The following is a 21899-nucleotide window of genomic DNA, read 5'->3' on the forward strand; positions in this document are numbered from 1 at the left end:
TGGAGGAGGCAGGAACAGAAATCACCTTACCTTCAGGAAATTTGGAGCGCTGGAGATGCATTACGAACCACACAGTGTGGCTCGCAAGCAAACCCTCTGGGCTCGAAACTTTTGACAAAGGCTGTACATGCGCAGTGCCGCTGCACTGAGCACGTCAGTAAGGCAGTAAGGCGGCGGCGTAGTAACAAGCGTGCTCGGCGGTCGTCGAACAGAATGATCGCCGCTGTCGGCCGTGCTCTTTTTAAAGCTGATAGCGAACCTTCGAGATAAAGCTTTAGAAGTTACTAGAGCATTCTGGCGCAAACTAGAATCAGCTCCGTCCGGATGCGATCAATCGAGATAAATCTAGGCGCGTCTTGCGTCACAAACGAAGCGATAAAGCGGCGCGTCGGCAGCCTTGAAGCATGAACAAACACTACAAACGAACGCTACAAAGATTCGTGGCAATATATATATATATATATATATATATATATAGGTTGCGAAAGCGTGAAGTACTAGACTGCTTATAAGAATATATAGCGAAGTATACGCTTCGTTAAAGGAAACATATTTATTCAACTCGACGTTTCGATCGGAAGACCGATCTTCTTCAGGAGTGATTTTACATTGTGAATGCATCCCCTTTTATAGGGGCGGGCACAGAACAGGAAAGTGGGAAACACAAAGCACATAGCAGAAAAATACGCATAAAAAATTATTAGAGGCAGTGCGACCCACACACAAATATGTGTGTGTGGGTCGCACTATATATATATATATATATATATATATATATATATATATATATATATATATACCGGGTGTTTCAGCAAACACTTTCAAAAATTGTCGAAAGCAGGCTTTTTGTGGTAAAAGTATGGCTTTTGCGGCATAATATTACCACTGTTTGCGGACACCAGAAAACCGGTAAATCGTCTGAAGTAGTAAGCTGGGTACCTAATTTTTAATAACTAACTTTCTAACTAGTAGAGTTATCCGCCTAGTTGTAATTAGCGACTTGTAGCCGGTCATTAGTAATAGCCATATCAGTTTTTAGAATTTGGAAAACGCAATTACCCTCCCCGCTGTGGCTCGACAAAGTTTGGCTGCATCGTGCGAAAAATGCATGCGCTGTCGAAAGCATGCAGGCAAAGCATCCCCTCCAGTGCACGTAACTAGTCGAAAACGCCAAATTTTGTCGAGCCACAGCGCCAAGGATAATCGCATTTTCGAAATTCTAAAAACTGATATGGCTATTACCAATGACTGGCTACAAATATCTAATTGCAACTCGGCGCTTTACTGCTTTAGTTAAAAAGGTAATTATTAAAAAATTGTTAACTAGTTTACTAATTAATACGATTCACCGGTTTTCAGGTGTCCGCCAACACTGGTAATACTATGTTGCATAAGCCATATCTTTACCCCGAAAATTCTATTCATGAAAAATTTTGAAAGTGTTGCTGAAACACCTGGTATATATATATTGCCACGTTTCTACAAGCAGCCGTTGGGCGGCTGCTCTTCGCACGTCTTGTGCACTGGCGAGTGCAAGAGGAAGAAGCTCGGTCCCGGCCTTTTCGTGGGTATGTGCCATTCAGCCCGAGGACATCATCATCATCTCTGGGTGCTGTGCTCCTTGCTTGTTCTCGGGTGCCGTACAGGTCAACACCCAGTAAAGCCTTTCGGTTACGAGCCCCAACGGCTACGTAACACTGGTGGAGGTGGATTTGAGATCCCATGCCTCGGACCTCTCCTCGCAGTGGTTCATTGAGTCCCGACCGACTCCCGCTGGTGTCTACGCCCATACATCGCAGCAGCCGCCGCATTCACGGCCTCGCCCCAGAGTTCGGTCTCCTTCCCGACCGCCCCATTGGGCTTCATCCCATGGTGCAGGCGAATTCCCCTCATCCAACCCTCCAGCAGCCCCGTGTGCCGACTAGTTTCCATTGCGCTCCTGCTGAAGACCGGGACGGCACCGGAGAACAAGCCAAGAGCACAGCACCCAGAGAAGGCCGCACTGTAAACAAAAATATACCGAAAGGGAGTAAAAAGGGTGGCGGCCACCCTTTTTACTCCATCTGTGAAAACATTTACTCCATGAGTGGGGAGTAAAAAGGTGGACTGTCCTCCATTTTACTCCCTTGAGGGAATAATGGAGTAAAAATGAGGATTTACCAGCATTTACTCCAGTCTAGAAAGGGAGTTAATTGTGCCGAATACTCCACCAGTGCCGAAATGGAGTAAAAAACACCATTTTGTGCAATCCGCCCCGCCACCTAGCGTCTCGCCTGCTTCTGGTCAGTCGTCTGATAATGGCGGTGAGTCAAGACCGCTTGGTTACCATCGTCGCTGGATCTCTGCTGACTTCTGCTCCTTCACGGGCGCCTGCCGCGGTACAAGATATCGGCTTGTCGCCGTTTTCACCTACATTACGTTACATCACTGAATTGCTCCTGTGAAACCTCCAGTGCTCTAACCATACCTGACTTTCATTTGTTTGTGTCGCCACCCCGTTACAGCCCCCACTTAGGCCTAATTATCGCAGGCTTTTTTTCAGTGTGGTTCTCGCAATGTATTGCAACAGCTTATGTGTTGCATGAACATGGAACTGTGATAGAACATAGTGTCAACGCTGAGCTCTTGATTGAGCTCATGAGGCCACATTTTTCCTCAGCCATGTTTAAAATCCAAGCCTTAATGAAGTGAATATGAAAGCAAATACTGCCATTCCAAACTGCCATCAGGTGTATTTTCATCTTTTTTGCTCTGGTTTTGTGTCAAATATAGCGTGGTGCATGACCGTGAAAACTACCCAGCGTCTCCTTTTCAGTTTTGAACTACTGATCATAATGTTACATCCCTTTATCTACGAACATGGCCAACAAAACGAGCTCGCACAGCAAAAGGAGACGACAAGCAGACGATTCCTGCCGCGTACGCCGCCGCTGGGCTAGCAGACGGCGGAAAGAATGCGTGACGCGGGGTCACATTAGGGCAGCGCAGTTTCCCAAGTTGGGTTGCCGGCGGCCCGCAGAGCTACTTGCCCGTTTCCGCCGCTGTCACTCCTGTAAGAATGAGCCTTAATGAGGATAAATAAACAAGACGCCATTTTTGGGCTTCATCTCTGTGGGTAGCAAAAAATTTACTCCCTTTTCACTCCAGAATAACTCCCTTATATAAGGGAGTAAATAAAGACACCATACATATGCAGTAAAAAAAAAAACCTCCTTTTGGGTGTGCGTTAGAGGACAAGCCATTTACTCCCTTTTGGGTGTTTTTTTGCTAACAGTGCGGGACCGAGCTTTTTCCACTTTCACTCGCCGGTCTACGAGATTTGCGAAGAGCAGCCGCCCAGCGGCTGCTTGTAGAAACGTGGCAATATATAGGTATATAAGTTGGGGAAGTCACATTGAAAAATCCTACAGATTTTTTCCACGTTTCGACCAGGGAGTGGTCTTTTCCAAGAACTATCATTCAGTGCATGGACGCGCCTTCTTATAGCATTGAACTTGGCACAGAGAGGGCTTTAAAAAGAAAAGACAGGAAACAAAAATGAAATAAAAATCTGAAAAAAATGAGAAAAAAAGGGGAAAGAGGAACATAGCCGAGACACTAAACCGAAAGGCCAAGATGCGGCGCCAAAAGGCGCTGCGTGAAAGAGGGAGGCGGCCTGGGCCCCTGGGCGGGCACGCGACAAGTTCGAGAAAAAAAATAAAGCGTGGGGATGGTTAACAAAAGAAGTGTCTGCCAATTGTGTGGGTCTGTATCGGCCCTAGCAGCGTCTGTGTGACCCCGCGCGAGTCCAGAAGGTAGCATGAGGAGGCACAGGTTACGGCTGCGCTAAGTGTCTCCACATGGTGGCACGTGAGCCCCTAAAACCAGATGACGTTCGTATATGAGGACCACATGGTGAGGCTCCTTTACAGAAGTGGAAAAAATAAATAATAAAGACAGAAAATGGCTTCCGATGGCCGAAAGAAACAAAAAAATAAACACACACACGCACACGCCGAGGTGACATGAATACACAGAATACAAACAAAATTGTGTCACTGTTGTACAATTTTTTACCAGGGGATATGCGGGGAAATGTATAGAACCCCAGAAACGAAGTTAAAGACAGCGTCAGAGTGTTAGAAAGTGTACCAAAAAGACAAATTTCATCCCAGATAGCACCGCGTAGCAAAAACACAACAAAAATATTAGAATGAATACAAATGGCACGCAAAACAATAGAGGTGTACAAAAAAATCGAAATACAATTCAAGAGGGTGCAAAAAATGTGCTAAGAAACAGAGTTTACCCACAATAGCGACTGACAACAACAAAACGACAATAATGCAAAGAATACACATGAGAACCGAGCGTCACACAATTCGTGCCTAACCTCAACAAGAATAATTTCAATACCTCGACTAGAAATGAAAGTGTTAAATACAGAACAAGTCGATGTGCAACTCTCATGATAGTAGATTTAAGAAACAATCATTTGGGCGCAAAAAACTTCACAAGAAAAACAAAAAGTAACAAACAAAACACTGCTGGAAGATTTAGCCGGAAAGGCAGGAGAGTTTGCCAGGGCTTTCAATAACGCCAGCAAACAAGGCGTTAAATTGAAATACTAGATACGGTTCACAGGCTTCTCTGTCGTAATGCGTCTGAAAACCAGATTGCAGTATGGTGGTCTTAAACCTTCCAAATGATTGGCCATTTTTAGTTACATGCCTTGAAAGAGGCAGATCTGGCTGTGGTCGTATGTGTGCTCTGTGGTAATTTATTCTCAGTCGGAAAGGAGTTTCAGTCTGCCTAATATACTGAGCACGGCACGCACCGCACACGAGAAGGTAGACTACGTTGCTGGAGTCACAACTGAAATCTCCTTGAATTTTGAATGAGAAAGACGATGCTGTGCTGCGAGCTTCTGTGACCTCAGTGATCATTGGACAGAGTTTACAGCGCGGTTTATTGCAAGGTGTAATACCTGAGGCTTCACCCTTGTCTAGTTTTGAGGAGGTTACGGCATCTTTGATATTTCATGCCCTCCGATATACGACACGGGGTGGTTCGGGAAACAAGCGCTCCATTTTGTCGCTTTGAAGGAGAACGTTGCGATGCTTTCTCAGAATAGGATTAACATTCGTTGCTGATGGAGAGTAGGTTAATATCAGATTAGCTGAGAAATTCCTCTGCGCAGTCTTGGTGCTATTGAAGATTGTACGGTGGTCTTGTGCTGCAGTTTTTTCCGAGGCATCATCGATTATAGGCTACCGCTAGCGCTGCCGGACCAAATCCATGCGGAGTGTCTCACAGTTAAAAGCGAAGTCCTCTTCACGGGAGCAGATGCGTTTAAATCATAAAGCCTGGCTATATGGTGTTCCTTTCTTGCAATGTTTTACGTGGCTACTCTCAAAATGCAATTATTGGTGCCTGTCCGTTGGCTTCCTAAACACGGAGGTCACAAGTTTGTTTTGCGAGATCTGAAGTTTGACATCCAGAAAGCTGATCGTAGAGGTTGAGTAGGCGTGAGAAAAAGGGATGCTCCTGTGAGCATATTAAAGTTAGCAATGGATTTGAGTAGCTCTTCTTCACCATGGCACCATACAAAAAATATATCATCTATAAACCTCCCATAAAAAAAGGGGTCTCCAGAGACATCTCTCTAGGTATTCGGTTTCGAGGATGCTCTTAAATATATTCCCACAATTAGGACCTACTTTTGTGCGCATTGATGGGCCACTAATTTGCACATACTGGTCGCCATCGAATTCAAAGTTTTACATTGCCAGCACCACATTCCGAAATGTTTCAAGGGTCTTACCGTCCACTGTCCGCCCAGGCCCGCCTCCCTCTTTCACGCGGCGCGTTTTGCTGTGGCGTTTGGGTTTCGTGTCTCGGCTGTGTTCCTCTTTCCCCTTTTATTTCTAATTTTTTTCTGCTTTATTTTTCTCATTTTTGTTTCCTTTTTTTTCTTTTTCAAGCCCTCTCTGTGCCAAGTTCAATGCTATAATAAGACGCGTCCATGCACTGCATGATCATTGCTTAGATTGCGCGTGAATGCGATTTTCGAACATATTCGATTGGGTACGTATATGGGCTCCTTATTCTCGTAGTTTTCCTGCAACATAAAAGATAAGCAACCGCATGTTCCTGCACCGTTCTTTGTTCATTCAGCTTAGGAGTTTTATTTAGTGCCTTAATCAAAGGTCACCCGTAACTTTCCTTGTGCTTGTAGAATTGCACCTAATACCTGGTAATGAAGAAGTGCAGCTTTCATTTACTGCTATTCGCGCTATACTCAGCACAAATAGGCATGTGATCGTCTGCTGGACTTTAGCGCTGCTTGAATGCGAAAACGGTCAATCCGTTTCCGCCTTCCGTACACAAATGCATGGGTGGACTCTTCTGCATAGGGTTTCCGCACAAAATGAAGAGTATAGCCTCAGGGCTCTGCCGTCTTCTTTTGGATCAGCATACCAAGCATTCTCAAAGTAGCTGGGCATGTCACGTAGCATTCGTAGACAGAGCACAGCAAAGAAATGTTCCTCTCGTTCAAAAGCCGTGTGACCCCAAGTTTGCCGTGATGGCTGTGCAGTATGAATCTACAGCCTTCAGAACTTCTCAACTGTCGGAAACGGACGTAAAGGTAGGTCTCGATGTATGGTGCTGTTCAGATAGCATTACTTGCAGCAACCTCATGACTTCTCTTCCGCCGGGTTGAAAAATTCTGGACAAAGACTTTGCAGATTGAAAAGGGGGCCTCCATTTGCGGAATAGTGATAAGAAATATCGAGCAAAATCAATTTTACAGCTTTTTCTACAAAGAAGCTTGTCATAAGTTTTCATTCCCACCCCCCGCCCCACATCTCCCTTGACAACAAACACGCAACACTCTGGCGCAGACTAAAGACACACACACACTCCCCTCACCCCTACCCTAGCCCACTATCATCCCTCTTTCCCCACTCTTTCTTGCGCCCTATGCCCAGACCCCTTCGTCTCTTCCCACCACATCCTTTCCCTCTGCCCAGCGGACCCTCCCCCGCGGGGCCTAGAGAACCTATAGACCTGGGAAGACTGGGAGACCCTGCTGCGCTCGAAAGACCCGGCCGTGCAGACCATCGCCACCGGCCAGGCTGCCAATGTTATGGACCTTAGGAACATGAAGACTTGAGTGCAGTGGGGTCATGCGGGGACCATGGGGCATGCCCTGAATTCCTGTTGTAATAAATTTTTTCTCGCTCTCTCTCTCCTCGCAATCGTAGAATATATTCGAAGCTAACTATTTGTATTTTAAGAATTTATTCTGGCCAAACCTCTAACCTTCTAGTATGGCATCCTCATCGTCGTTATCTCCTATTCACCACGTGCGCGCTCGTGTGCCGCTTCCGCTCGCATCGCGTCCCCTCGAAAACCACTACGAACCCAGCTCTTCACCTTGTTCTTCACCTTCACCTTTGTTCTTTTCCTATTAAGACTTGTCCTTGCCTTTAACGCACTAGTCTTGGCATTAAAACGCTGTTACCAGGATACACCTTCCTCGGGCATAACCCCACCAGCGTGAACCACATCGGGTTTGTCGAGAGGGCAGGCAGACAGCTCACCTCAGACGACGCGTCCATGGTCCTGTTGCCACGTACCCATGTTCTCGGGGCGCAGCACTGGCGCCGCCTCTCTTTTGAGACGTGTGGTCGGGAGGATCCACTGCCACCACTTCATCCCGACCTTCCATTCCGGGGAAGGCAGATTTTCGGACGGCCGCCAACGCCTTTTGCTCGAGTTCATGTAGGAAGCCAGCCACAATATGACTTGCCGATCGGACCATGCAGTCGGGGTGCCGCTCTAGAACAGCCCTTTTCTTCATGCCGCGGTCATTGGGCAAAGCCGCCACCCCCTCGTCCCATCCCTGTGTCCCGATATCGACGGCTAAAAGGACGATTGCCGGCGCCTTTTGCTCGGTTTCATGGTGTTCAGCAGCCGAGACGGACACTCACGGTGCCGCTTAGAAGCCGCCCCTCTCGAGTACGCGGTCGGGCAGCTCCGCCGCTGCCATGTTGTCCCAGCCTTCCGTTTCGACAGGAGCTGCAAATGGGACGACTGCCGACGTCCCTCACCCGACTTCATGGGGAAAAGCATGCCACCATAAGGTGACGTGCCGGTCGGAACTGGGCACTCAGGATGTAGCAGTGAAGCCGCCTTTCTTGAACATACGGTGGGAAGGCTTCTTCGCCACCACCCCATCCCGGCGCTGCTTCCATCGCGGGCTACAAGTGGAGCGACCGCTGACGCCCGTTGACCCTACTTCACGTAAAAGGGAAGCCGCAAGACTACGTTCTGGTCGGACGGTGCCTACTAGGACGTGCACTGCCGCCGCCTCTTTTGCGGCTACGGTCGGGTGTCACCGCCGATTTTGTGTAGCGCGGTTACATATCGTTACTCAAGCTGTTACATATCGTGTGATAGGTGACACTGCGTGAGACCCCATTAAATTGATTAGTACAATGTTAAGCATGAAAGTATTCCTGGCCAACCCTTGTATTTTCTCGTTTTGATGGCTTTTCAACCTGTATTCTGTCTTTTCACCCTTTTTAGCATCTTGAAAGCTGGTCCAAGCACAAGGCAACTTGCGCAACTATGCTGGGGCCGCATGTTCGACGTGCTTTTCACAATGGCTATCCAGTCGAATGGGCCAACGAAACTGCTGAGGTTGTCCTGGACTGCGCTCAAACTATCCATAATGAGTGAATGGGTGATTGGATTACTCTAAGAATAGGTTCCAGGAGAAGAAAAGGAACGTACTCTCAATCGCCGGTTAGTCAAGGCTGGATCTTCCTCGTGTTCCCGACAACCGTGTTTACCTGGCATTTGCAAAAACGATTTTCGCAAAATTGCACGTGACTACCTCAATTGATATCCATGAGGCAATGATACGAAACGAAGAATTATCATGAATAAAAGAATTCCAACACGGTAGCACTTGCTAACATAACCGCAAAACAGTAACAAAGAAAGTCCAAAGACGATGGGGTTCTCTGAAATTTTATATTTTATTTTAGTATACCGTTGACTGAAAATTTCTCAAAGAAAGCAAACGAAATCACCACCAGCAGTCCCTCCACCAGATGAGGGACCATCGCAAGTGCCCTGGATGGCTAGAAGTATTGCATCCCGTTCTCTGCGTAGAAGGATCAGAAGCGTTTGAGGCTTAGTCAACTCTCTGTACTTGGCTTAGAGCTGCACAACAATATACATCTGTGGTTGTATACTGCACTTTAGTGGCGTGCTAAATTAGTACGACAATTAGATCAAGACCATTGTCAGGATTTAAAGGCGAACAAGCTGGTTCGCCATCCCTCCTGTGTGTTGAGGATATCTATAACAAGAGTGTTTGCTTGTTATGAATTCGTTCGAGCGCCTTTTCTTATGACTGATATTTGCGCGCCTTGAAAACATCACAATACTTACTTGCTAAACCGCTCAAGTGGTACAAGCCGACAATATAGACCTGAGTAATTTGCTCAACACTATGGATGGGGGCGATGGCGTTTTACTGAGTATTTCAAATAAACATACCTCTCAAGCGGGAACCATCGATCGAGCTGAAGGGCACTTTCTGGTCTCGGCTGTGAACTTTTCTCGTTGCCGCCGGGATATGAGAGTGTCAGGAGTCGTTTCCTTTCCCTAAAACCAATTTTTTTTTCATTTTCCTTCCCTTACGGCGCGGTTGGGGTGTCCACCGAGATATGAAAGGTTCCTCGCGCACTGCTTGTCTATTGTTTATTTTTTCTTATTTGTGCCGCGTGTGATGTCACTTCTTTCGGGTGTACACGAAGATATTAGAGACAGGCATTTGCTTTCCTTAAAAGCAATTTTCATTTCATTTTCCTTAAGGCCATTACGGCGCGGTTCGGGTATCCACCGAGATATGAGAGTGTCAGGAGTCGTTTCCTGTCCCTAAAACCAAGTTTTTTTTTCATTTTCCTTCCCTTACGGCGCGGTTCGGGTGTCCACCGAGATATGAAAGGTTCCTCGCGCACTGCTTGTCTATTGTCGTCGGACGACTTCGCTAAACCACGCTTAGTTGTGCTAAACTGCAAGCATTTTTGTTTCTTTAGCATCGTTTAGGCGTGAACTGCGAAAAATTGTAGCAAGCAGAGTTATGACTGAATAAAGTATAAAAAGTGCAGTGTAGGTGGTCCACAGCTACAGGGTTAGAGTCGTGGCCTAACATGTGAGCATTCTGTGTGCTGCACTCAGCGACTGGGACACTGATCTCTTAATCTAGCAACGCATAGGGTTGCCCTTTTATCTCCCCTTAATTTGCTTCTTAATTTCACACACTTTCAATATCTATGTAGATTGAATATCCGCATCACAGCTTCATTATTGCCAATTAACAAAGATTATGAGAAAAGAATATTTTGGTATTCGCAGGCATTGATTCCCTGCATGGAGAGCATATCGGGGGCTTCACCTCGTTTTTATTTCTTCAAATACACTAAAGGCCCGAGCGGGCAATACATTGGGTTGAGCAATAGCAAAAAATAAACAAAAAACTGCAGCAAGTACAAAAGGCATAGTCGGAAAGACCATGTTGAGCAGCACGTTAAACACTCAGAATATGAAGACATGGCAGCAAACCTTGAAGTTTTTGGAAAGCAGTGCTTCAATAGGAATACCAGAAGATATGAATTGAAGGATGAAGGTTACAGCGCTTTATTTTGATTTTAAAAATACAATTTAACGCAAAAACGTTAGCCCCCCCCCCCCAATGTCGGAAAAAATTGTCCGGCGGGGTCGGCGTTGACGACGGTTGGAAGCCTCACAGCCGGAGCGGCCGGAGAAGGATCCTAGGTAGGCCAGCTTGGTCACGTGACCTTGCGGCGTGTACTGTCCAGAAAGCTTTTGCCAGTGATCAGTCACAAAATCTGTTTTCATCCTTATCTTTATCATCTTCTTTTTCACAGGCGCATAATGTTCTCAGGGACTGATAGGATAGGATAACTTTATTTAGCTCTAGCGATAGGGCATTTATGCGATTCAGATGAGTTCAGTGTATCTCTGCAATGGTCGGCTACCCTTAGTCCAGGCCCCCTGGATGCTGTCGTCAGCTGAGCTTGCCGTATCAGACCGATCTGCTCATCGCGTCAGACGCTGAAGAGCCTACCTGACCATGCTCCGCACTTGGGTTTGGTATATAGACCGTTTACAGAGCGCAGTTTGCTCTGTCCACGAAAGATGGCGCCACTAGGAGATCTGCTGCCACTTCTGGCCTTCGAAGCCGGCTTTATCGGCATCGCCGTGCAGTGCGAAACGCTGTTGCGTAGCTTGTGTACGAACGTCAAGTGACTCTTAAACAACCCAGCTGTGATACGGATGTCTTGCGTATTGTTAAATTTATTTACCTGTGAATGAATTTAGCTGTTCGTTGAATTAATATCTAGATCTCATATCCCTACGGTGTAGTGTCGGAAAAATAGACGCGCTTGTTACATAAACGAAACCGCGAAACAATTACCGCCGTTTTTGGAGGAGCTGTCTTGCGAGTTAATGTTGCTTCCAAGCAGAACAGAACGTTAATGTGTTGTTCCACGAAAAAAGTAAAGATATCACAAACGCCGCGCGCCAGTTTAATTCAATGCCAGCAGCAGCTGCGGGAATGGCAGAGCGAGCGTACATATGCCTGTAACCTTTCTCACCTTCGACAAACACTGATCCAATACATCGAATAATCGGTGGTTTTTCATACCTTTGCAATAAGTGCTTCCTTGGTGTCGGCACGGTACTCACTAAACTGTCGTGCCTATTTAATGCTAGCACGGTGGAATCGGCAACTGAGCGTTTGCAAAAAGGTTCAAAGGAGGCGTTTCGGCATGCAATTCTGTCGCCCAGTGCAAAACTCTACAGAAGTGCGCTAATGCACGGGACAGCAATTTATCCTTACAGGACTCCGAATATTCCAGCTTATTCCGACTGCTTACATTTGCGGGTGCTGAACTCCGAGCAGTTTTCAGTTTTACTTAGCAAGATAGTCAAACGTCGCTGAGCTTCTGAAGGGGTCCTTGAAAAACATCCATACTCTTCCTTTGGAAGCCGGAATGTTAACGGAGGACAAAATAAATATCTAGACAATCGGCCGGCCATCACACACACGCGGACGTTCGGCTGTAAGACGCGTGCACAGTGCTGAGCAGCGAACGTTCTTGACAGCTGTGAACACATATTCCTCCATTCGGCAAAAATATCTAGCTCTAAAAAGCACGCTTGCAGGCATTAACCCGCTTTTAATCTGCAGTTAGACAAGAAGTTATGCGGTCCACAAATATTGTTACGTGGTGAATTGATTGAATAAATATGAACGCGCAGGTAGCTGACCGCGGTCTGTTGACACATACGAGCCGAAGCCGGCAGTCTGAAGGAGACGAGTAAATCAGCTGGTTGAAGCAAACATTTTCCAGCACCAACGCGTTCTATGCGCAATCACAAGAAATGCTCGTGCCGTCCGGCAGCTCGTTATCCACAGCGAGAGCCGGAGAAGCGCCTTGCAGCCGGGCACCCGCGCGCCGGCAGCCGTCGAAACGAGAAGGCCCGAAGGCCAGCGATGGCGGAATGGTCATGGGACCAAATATGGCGGCGCCCATGCTCCCGCTCTGTAAAGCGTCTATATAATAGGGGTTATGCAAAATAGATCGCGCCATCTAGTGAGAGCGAAAATAACCAAGTCGGCCATATTGGTTACGTCGAGGAGCGCAGACGACGCTACCGACGCTACTACGGCACCATATTGTGGCTCGTTCGGCACGTATGCGTACATTGCACGTTTTGTTACCTTTGTTGCCGCAAAGATGCCGTTTCACTGCTGCGTTCCACTGTTTAAACAGCGTGGAGTCACCGACAGCAACGGAAACAAGGTATGTACGTGTCACAGCATTGTAAATGCTACTCGCGGGTGCGTTTGTTCTTCGGTGCTGAAATGATCGCGTCTGGGGAGAGACTCCGACTTGTTTGGTGTACAGCTGAGACATATAAAGGAAGCTTGCCCTACGCTAACCGTTTTTCGTAGCGGGAATGTATAAAATTGCGACAAGATTATATTCTGCGTCGTTTGATGAGCTGCGGCACCAGCTTGCACGTAGAGTGCGTCCGTGCCGCCGGTTTCCCACGGTGCCTCGTTGCAAGCTGAAGCTTCGCGCCGCTTAGGAGTAGAAACAGGTGCATTGTGTCACGTACGGAATCGAATGACGCTACAGATGTCAACAGATGTCAAAAGAAATAAAATCAATTGGTAATCCTTCAGCTGGACCGCGGTAGCAGCACAGCGACACGGGGTGACGTGCAATGCGAGGCTGAAGAAGTAGAATGCGAAGCCCTAAAGCACAGATATCAGCCAAGAAAATGGACTTACTAGAAAAACACACCAGCAAGCACTATGGCGTCACACAACCTAGTGTAACCACAAACGTGGCACTGCACAGGATTATTGGTCGCTTGCGTTCTGGGTGCCGCGACCTAAATGAGCATGGTCTGTGGTATCGACCAGTTCGGTGCAGGTTGTCAGAGTGCTTACTTTGCCCAGGAATTTGCCGCGGACGTACTCCTTCTTGGCTCGAGTGTCGATGATGACGTCCGGAACGTCCTTGTTGGTGTCAGAAGACCTTTCCGGAACTGCGGATGCCATCGTGTGTGTGTGGTATTGTATTCTGTAGTTATGTTTTTATAAACTAGGTGGCGCTAGGCACGCGCCCTATCTGGTCAGCTGACTCGTACATCTGTATATATATTCATCATGAACTGTGAATAAAGGAGTTGGTCGAAGTACGTGGCGGGTGCATGACGTGGTGGTGCACCGGCTGCTCCGGCGCAGTCGGGCCGGGCAGTTCCCCAACGGTAAGGGATACAACAGTTGGCGACGAGTGGTGTAGTAACCGAACGCGGAAGCAATGAGCCTGCATCAACCGCCCGAGTTCCTGCCGACGCCCGGGAAGCCCGCCATTCCTTGGACGCAGTGGCAGCGCCTTTTCAAGAACTATCTCCTGGCGTCCGGGAGCGACGCTCACCCACCTGCGCGCCGTAAAGTTTGCTGCTACACTGTTTGGGTGTGGAAGGCCAACGCTTGTACTACGCGTTGCCGGAGGAGAAATCGTCGACGCCGCCTACAGAGGGAAAGGAAGGAAGCGGTACGAGCGACGAGTACGATGCAGCTGTGGCTACGTTGTACGCTTACTTCACTTCTAAAACGAACGTCGTCGTGGAGCGGCATCGGTTCGGACAAAGCACCCAACTGCCCGGGGAGACTGCAACAGCGTTCGTCACGGCGTTGCGTGAGCTGGCATTAAGTTGCGACTTCGGTAAGCAGGCTGACGATTTTATTCGTGACCAACTTGTAGCGAAAACGTGCAACCCTGTTCTTCGGGAACGCTTACTGCTTGAAGGCACTTCGCTCACTCTTGAACGTGCACTGGCTATTGCAAACAGTATCGAAGAAGCCACGAAATACTCACTTGAGCTGCAGTCATCGGCTGCGAGCGTTCAAAAGGTCGAAAAACATCGGACGCCATGCCGCTCAGAAACGCAGTTACCGCGTTCGCAGGACCCGAAGTCCTGTTTCCGTTGCGGGTCTTCAGGGCATTTTGCAGATTCCAAGACATGCAAGGCGCGGGGTAAAACATGCAGCAAATGTGGCAAACGAGGACATTTTCAGCGTGTCTGCAGAAGCGGCATGCCTGACGAAAGGGCCCTTGCTTTCCGAGAAGTAGACACCTGCAGTGCATCCGGCGATCTCAACGTGTTGCTTCTCGACCGGCAGTGCAAAGGATGAATACACGCAGAAGTCCTCGTACAAGATGTTCCTATACGTTTCCTCGTAGACACGGGCTCTGCTGTCTCCATTCTGTCGAACGCCACGTGTTCAATGTTGAAACGCTTCCCTTTGCAGCCAACATCAGCGTCACTCTACGATTTCTCTCGCCGCAGAATAACCATCGAGGGGTGTTTCACGGCGCCAGTCATCTTCCAGGATCGGCAGGCCGACATTCTCTTCTACGTCGTCAAGGACGGTACTGACATTCTCGGCATCGACGCTGTCGAAACGCTGCGTCTCCGCATCAACGGTACGTCATTGCAATGCACCCATATTACGCACGCGCCAAAAGGCCTTGGCCCTGAATTGTATTGCCAGTTTTCTGCAAAACCCGTGACACCACCTCTGCAGCCAATTGCATTCCCATCTGCGCCATGGCAGAAGCTAGGCATCGATGTTGTGGGCCCTTTTTCCGAAGTGCCGGCAGATTGCCGTTTTGCCATTACAGCCATCGATTACTACAGCAAGTGGCCTGAGGTTTGTTTCTCAGCAAAGGTGACAACTGCAACAGTAATCTCCTTTCTGCGAAGTATCTTCAGCAGGGAAGGATATCCAGACGAGATTGTGAGTGATCATGGTGCTCAGTTTACAGCCTAGGAGTTTGACAGTTTTCTCAAAGAATGTGGCATCGCTCATACGTATTCGGCAGTCTATCATCCGCACGCTAACGGGCAGATAGAGAGGTTTAATCGAGTACTCAAAGAGTACGTTCAAGTCTGCACACAAGAACATCGGCCTTTGAAGGAAGCTATCACCGAATACCTTGGAGTCTACCGTTTCACACCGCATGCGACCACAGGAGTGAAGCCTTCCGTCCTTCTTCACGGCTGTCATCCCAGAACAAAACTTGATCTTGTAGGAGCGCCAGGTAAAGAGTTTTTTCAAGATCCGCAGGCAGCGATGAAGTCCATCCGCAGCAGAGCAGCACAAAAGCAACAAGCAAGTAAGACTTACACTGACCGTCGACGAGCTGCGAAGCACTCTCCATTAACAACAGGTCAACCGGTGAGAGTCAAGTTGCCTGGTCACGTGCCTAAGGGCGCTTTGAGCTACTCAAGTCCATTCACCATTGTGGACCAATGTTTGTCAAGATACCTACAAGCTCAATGATGGCCGCACATGGAATCGGAGTCGGCTGGTACCTTGCCCCCAACCAGTTACACCACCTACAGTTTAGAAAAGTTGTTCGCCTAAACAGCAAAACCACTTGGCGAACCACAGCAGGAGAACCACGACCCACCCCAGCCGCCATATGTTCAGACGCCAGTTGGAAGGGACGTTCCAGGACTGAGGCATTCGACGAGACAAAGAAGACCACCAGTGTGGTTTAAAGATTATCAAAGACACTGAGTGTTTATTGTGTTTTCCAGTGTTAGTTACTAACTCTTTTTGAGGGGGGAATAATGTGGTATTGTATTCTGTAGTTATGTTTGTATAAACTAGGTGGCGCTAGGCACGCGCCCTATCTGGTCAGCTGACTCGTACATGTGTATATATATTCATCATGAACTGTGAATAAAGGAGTTGTTCGAAGTACGTGGCGGGTGCATGACGTGGTGGTGCACCGGTTGCTCCGGCGCCGTCGGGCCGGGCAGTTCCCCAACGGTAAGGGATACAACAGTGTGCTAGTGAACCGCTTCTCGCAGTTCAAAGCACCAGCGACCACCGGCCAACGGTTTTCGAACACTGGTTCACCGCCTTCCGCGAGCGCTTTTGTCACTATGGCATCACGCGCATTCGCCGCCGCATGCGCTTCAACTTTTTCAAAGCAAACCAGCGACCCTCCTCCCCTTTTCTTTTACTGGAGCCATTTTCTGTAGGGTGGTGGATCGGGCTAGTTGGTGCGTATACGTGATTTCAAAAGCGCTGCAATCTGACACGAACACAAGCCGACAGATAAGGATGGCCGCTACTTTCAACTGTTTTATTCAGTGATGCCCTCACGCGTTTCATGCGTGTCCTCAAGACCAGAATGTTAGCATCAAAAAGAGAACAAGTGACAGGTAACGCGACCTGTTAGCATCAAGTTCATTCCGACGAACAAAATATTTTACAATACGTCATATGAAACCTAAAACCAACACTAAAACACAAGCTCTTCTCTTGATAATGGACAGTGAACCGACGCAGTTTCTCCCAAATTATGTTTCTTCGTTTAATACGGTACTGATCTGAAATGGGGATTACAGCTGAACATTCTAACTTTACTGCAGGAGAAACCCCTGTTTCAAATAAAGGTAAGCTGAGGTATTGCTACCTTTCAAGAGAAATAGCTATTTACCACTGGCAACCAAGGCGGCTGCATAGGCGTGGCATTCGGCTGATGAGTTCGTTAAACTTGCAAGTTCATGAATGAATCCCTTTATTGATCTCCGAAGGAGGGGTTAGGGGAATGAGGGTCTTGAGCACGTTGGCTGTGTTCCTTGGTTCAAGAATCCGTTGGCCTCAGCTGCAGCCCTGACCCGTTTCACCAGACAAAACTGCTCTTGCAGGACTGAGCTAGTTAGGAGGACCTCCCACTGCTCTAAACTATGGCTGAGAATTGCAGGCGTTAATGGGCTGTCTAAGGTAAAGTCTTGTAGGGAAGCTGTGGCTCCGCCCCGGACACATTTGTTATTGTATTGTAAGGGCCGTATCGTGCTGTATAGTGCTTTGTTTGGGTATGTATATGCGTGTACGCTCCTAAGTCTAGTGGCTTGCTGTCGGCTAAGGTCTTTGCGCGCGGGTGCGTAAACTCTACGTTTAAGCTTCCGCAAGTTTATGGCCTCCACATACGTGTCTGCTGTCTCGAAAGCTTCCGCAATCTTCGCCGTCCTCCTGAACTTGTACCCTCGGACTAAAGCGTCGACTTCGACGTTGCGATCGATCCCTGAGTGCGCAGGGGTCCATAAACTATCTTGCTGGTCGTTCGTGTTTTAACGCGATAGCGTTAGGGAACTCGCGTCGCAGAACATCAGGCCCCGACGTCGGTGTCGTTGACCGTGCGTGAAAAGTTCCCAGAGAAGCAGCCTAGGACGCAGGTGGCGATCGACCATTAACTGCCACCTGCCAGGGTGGCAGGGTGAGAGGGGGCATTAATGTAGATATAAAGACAAACAGGAATTTCTTACCACTTATGCGTAAGAACATCCCGTTCCTCTCGCACCTAACGCCTCCCACGGCTGTGAAAATCTCGCGAAATACTTGCTTAGATTTCGTCGTTGAGAACCAGGCATTGGTGCAGCAAGTCGAGCATATATCCACATATTTCTGCGACCGCAAAGCTTCCTTCCTTACAATCAAGAACTGTTAGTGGAGTATTTCTTGAAGAAGGAATGTGTGCGCAAAAATAACAATTTGTCTGTACATGCATGTTATGCTCGAATTTTTTGCTCAATCTATCGAAAAACTTAAACAGCTCATCAGCTGCGCTCAAACTTCGCATTATGAAGTAAAGTAATCGCCGCAATTTTTTATAGGTGTGTTGTCAAATTACATACAATACGCGTCGTCTTCAATACAATGCTCTACTCTAGTAAAGTGCCATAGTGTTGGCTTTTTTATTGTATTTCGTTAATTAACCGAATGTCAGTGGTAACTAGTGTTTGATCGCCCCTGATAAAGCGCTCCTACAGAGTGGTTTCAATCTTGTCATTGCCGGTGGGCTTCGTTTAGTCTATATTTGGGTGCGGCAGATTGCTTCGCGTTTCATGTACTTCCGAGTCCCTTCACAAGCTGTAATTTGTGCCTTCTTGCAGGTCAAATACTATTTTGCTGACTTGCAAAGTGTCTTCTAGTTTTTGTGATTGTCCTTTTGTATTTGGGCTAAGAGAGAGAAAAAGAAACTTTATTATGAGAAAGAAATTTGAGGCAGGCACCTGGGCTCTTCCGCGCGACCCCACTGCACTCAAAAGTTCCTAAGGCCCATAACACTGGCAGCCCAACCGGTTGTGATGGTCTGCACAGCCGGGCTAACGGACCAGGTGTACTTCGTAGTTGCTTTAATACTGGATTCTTTTACAGCGAAGCTGTTTGGGGGTGGTTAGTGGTTAATCTCATATCCGCCCACCCAACTTTCTGCCGCCCCCTGCTACGCCTGCCTTCTCTTGGAATCCACTCCGGGAGAATTGGGAACTCCAAAATTATGTGGTCGAGGGTTCCTCTCGCCCCACAGTGTGTGCATCTCTCATGCGACCTCAGCTCTGGGAACACGTGGTACGCCCATACCAGGTTCATAAAAGTATTATTTTATAGCCGTCTTCACGCTACAGCTTCTCTATTATTTAAATTTGGGACTGGGGTAGTACCAACTTACGTTCCAATTTGCAATGGTCCATAATTTCAACGTAATTTTTCAGACGATCGTGTTTACCCCAGTGTTCGGGGGTCTCTACGCCTACCCGGAAGTACAGAACTCGGGCTAGCACGTGAGCCGCCTTGTTACCGGGGACGGCGCCGTGTGCGGGTGTCCAAATTAACTGCATTTTCGTATCCAGCGGTTGTTGGCTAAGTATCTCGGCAGCTTCCGCTGAGATCCTGCCTCTTCCAAAATTTTGAATGGCAGTCTTACTGTCGCTTACTGCGAATTTTGATTTTGTTCCTACTAAGGAGAGCGCTGTAGCAACTTCCTCCGCAGTCTTTATGTTGTGCCCCCGGATGGCACCCGCGGAGACTCCGCCGTCGACGACCGAAGCTACTGCCGCTCCCGTCCTGCCACTGGCCGCGTCAACGTACGCTACGTCCGCTTTCTCCATATTACCGAACCTCAGCTCTAGAGCCTCGTAGTCAGGCTGGTGATGATGTACTCGCAGGTGTGTCGCCCTACGTTTAGTTCCGAAAGGTTGCAGAGTACCGCCTCGTGCGAGACGTTATCGAATGCTTTCTTCAAATCCAACGCAAGGATGACCCACTCCCCGAGATACTGTTTCTCGAGTGAGTTGTAACATTGCGTCCTGCGTGGACAGATGCAGCCTAAATCCGGTCATCGTGTGCGACATGAGGCAACGGATGAGGGGTTGAAGCTCTAGTGCGAAAGCACTACTTAACGAGGTCGAACCCAACCACGCGTCTCTTGTGAATCCTCGGAGTAGCTCGGGTAAGTTCGGAGGAGCGTGGCACAAGCTGCAGTTAATGGGAGGAAGCTCGTTTAAGTTCGGAGGAGCGTAGCGCCAGCTGTAGCCAATGGAAGGAGGGCGTCGCGCCTGCTGCCGCCGAGTGTGAAGATGAAGAGTGTGAAGTGCTCTTGCGTGCACATTCACATGCCAGAAATGAAAGGGGCGAAGAACGAAAACATGCTGTCGCACGTCTACTCGGTTTAACTGCGTTACAAAACTACCACTTTTTTTTTCTACAGGATTATATTCGGGCGAAAAATTTCGGTACTCTTAAGAAAGATTCGTCTTAACACTTGGTCTCGGGTTTCCAAAGCGACTCGGGCTACGAGGGGTGCCGTAGTGAAGGACTCCGGAAATTTAGACCACCTGGGGCTCTTTAACGTGCGTCGATATCGCACAGTACAATGGCCGCTAGCAATTTGCCTATAAAAAAAACGCCGTAGCTGGGATGGATGGATGGATGAAATAAACTTTAATGTGCAACGGAAAGGTGATCTACCCACCCCCCGACACGCAGGTCAGGGGGCGGGTGCCGCCGCCTCAGATGCAGGCTGGGAGGTCTTGGGTCCCAGCAGCTTCTTCAGCCAGTTGAAAGAGCAAGAGCTGGAGCTCAGGGTCCGAGCTGCGCAGCAGGGTCTCCCAGGTGTCTCTACTGTCTATATTGTACGCTCCCCCGGGATCGAACGCGCGTCTTTCGGGGCAGCAGCCGAGCGCGATAACCACTCAGCCACCGCGAAGTTTCGACGAAAGCATCGCTCAAAAGGCGCCCGTGCGCTGTGCAATGTAAGTGCACGTTAAAGATCCCCAGGTGGTCGAAATTATTCCGGAGACCTCCACTATGGCACCTCTTTCTCTTTCTTTTTGACACCGACCTTCCTTCCTTCCCTTAAGGGGCGGTTCGGGTGGCCACCCAGATGCGAGACAATTACTGCGCCGTTTCCTTTCCTCAAAAACTAATGTTATCTTTCATGAAAAGGGATCGATAGTAAGTTTAAACGCAAAGTGGAGCACAAACGGCCTCATTAAAGTTCTTTCATTCGGTTAATTGCTTTCAGATGAAAAGAGCGTAATTCAAAGTTTGGTTTGGTTTGGTTTGGTTTGGTTTATGGGGTTTAACGTCTCAAAGCGACTAAGGCTATGAGAGACACCGTAGTGGAGGGCTCTGGAAATTTCGACCATCTGGGGTTCTTTAACCTGCACTGACATCGCACAGTACAAGGGCCTCTAGAATTTCTTCTACAAAGAAAGTTCGACGTACGCAGTGATTTTCCGTGCATCCCACCGCACGAAATATCTTATGCTGAGAGTGCAATAAATTAAACTTATTGTTGCTTTGTTAGCCCAATGTTTAGGGGAGTCTCCAGGTTTATTTGTAATATTGGTTATTTACCGATTAGTATATAAGATCAGCCATACCACTACATAGGAAAGCTGCACAGCTATACTGAAGACCAGGACGAATTTTTGTTTAGCAACGAGGTATCTGCGAAAAATATAGCTTTTCTTTTCCGCCGTATTACTGCACTTGGGTGAATGCTAATACTCCCTAATTTGTCGTCATCATCATCAACCTAACTACGCCAACTGCAGGGCAAAGGCCTGTCCCAAGTCTCTCCAACCCATTCCTTATTATGATTCCTTTAATTATTTTAACTGCATTTGTAACGTTTAAGAACGCCCTGCCGTTTATGCTGTGCACAGCGACGCTGTAACTCTTGACGGCGGAAAAATCTCCCGTAGCCTAATCAAAATACCACGGCAAAGCAGATAGTAAACCACAAAGTGCAGCTTATTTCACTTTTATTTTCACAATAACCAGAACTATGCTCAAATTACAACAGTGTTGAGAGCTATATAAGAAAGAAATACTCCTGGAAGTCAATAAAGATAACGCAAATGAAAAGCAAAATCGGTACGCTTACATTCAAATTTACATATTTTCTACGTATATCCAAGACCGCGTC

At 47.9% G+C, this 21899-nt stretch overlaps 1 pseudogene; it reads left to right on the forward strand.

Annotated features, from left to right (window-relative positions):
• The first annotated feature begins 13717 nt into the window (after window positions 1-13717).
• Window positions 13718-21647, forward strand: LOC149354055 (uncharacterized; annotated as a pseudogene).
• Window positions 21648-21899: the final 252 nt, after the last annotated feature.

This window comes from Amblyomma mixtum, chromosome 3, assembly GCF_055824585.1.
Source record: "Amblyomma mixtum isolate Tamu chromosome 3, ASM5582458v1, whole genome shotgun sequence".
Lineage (NCBI taxonomy): Eukaryota > Metazoa > Arthropoda > Arachnida > Ixodida > Ixodidae > Amblyomma > Amblyomma mixtum.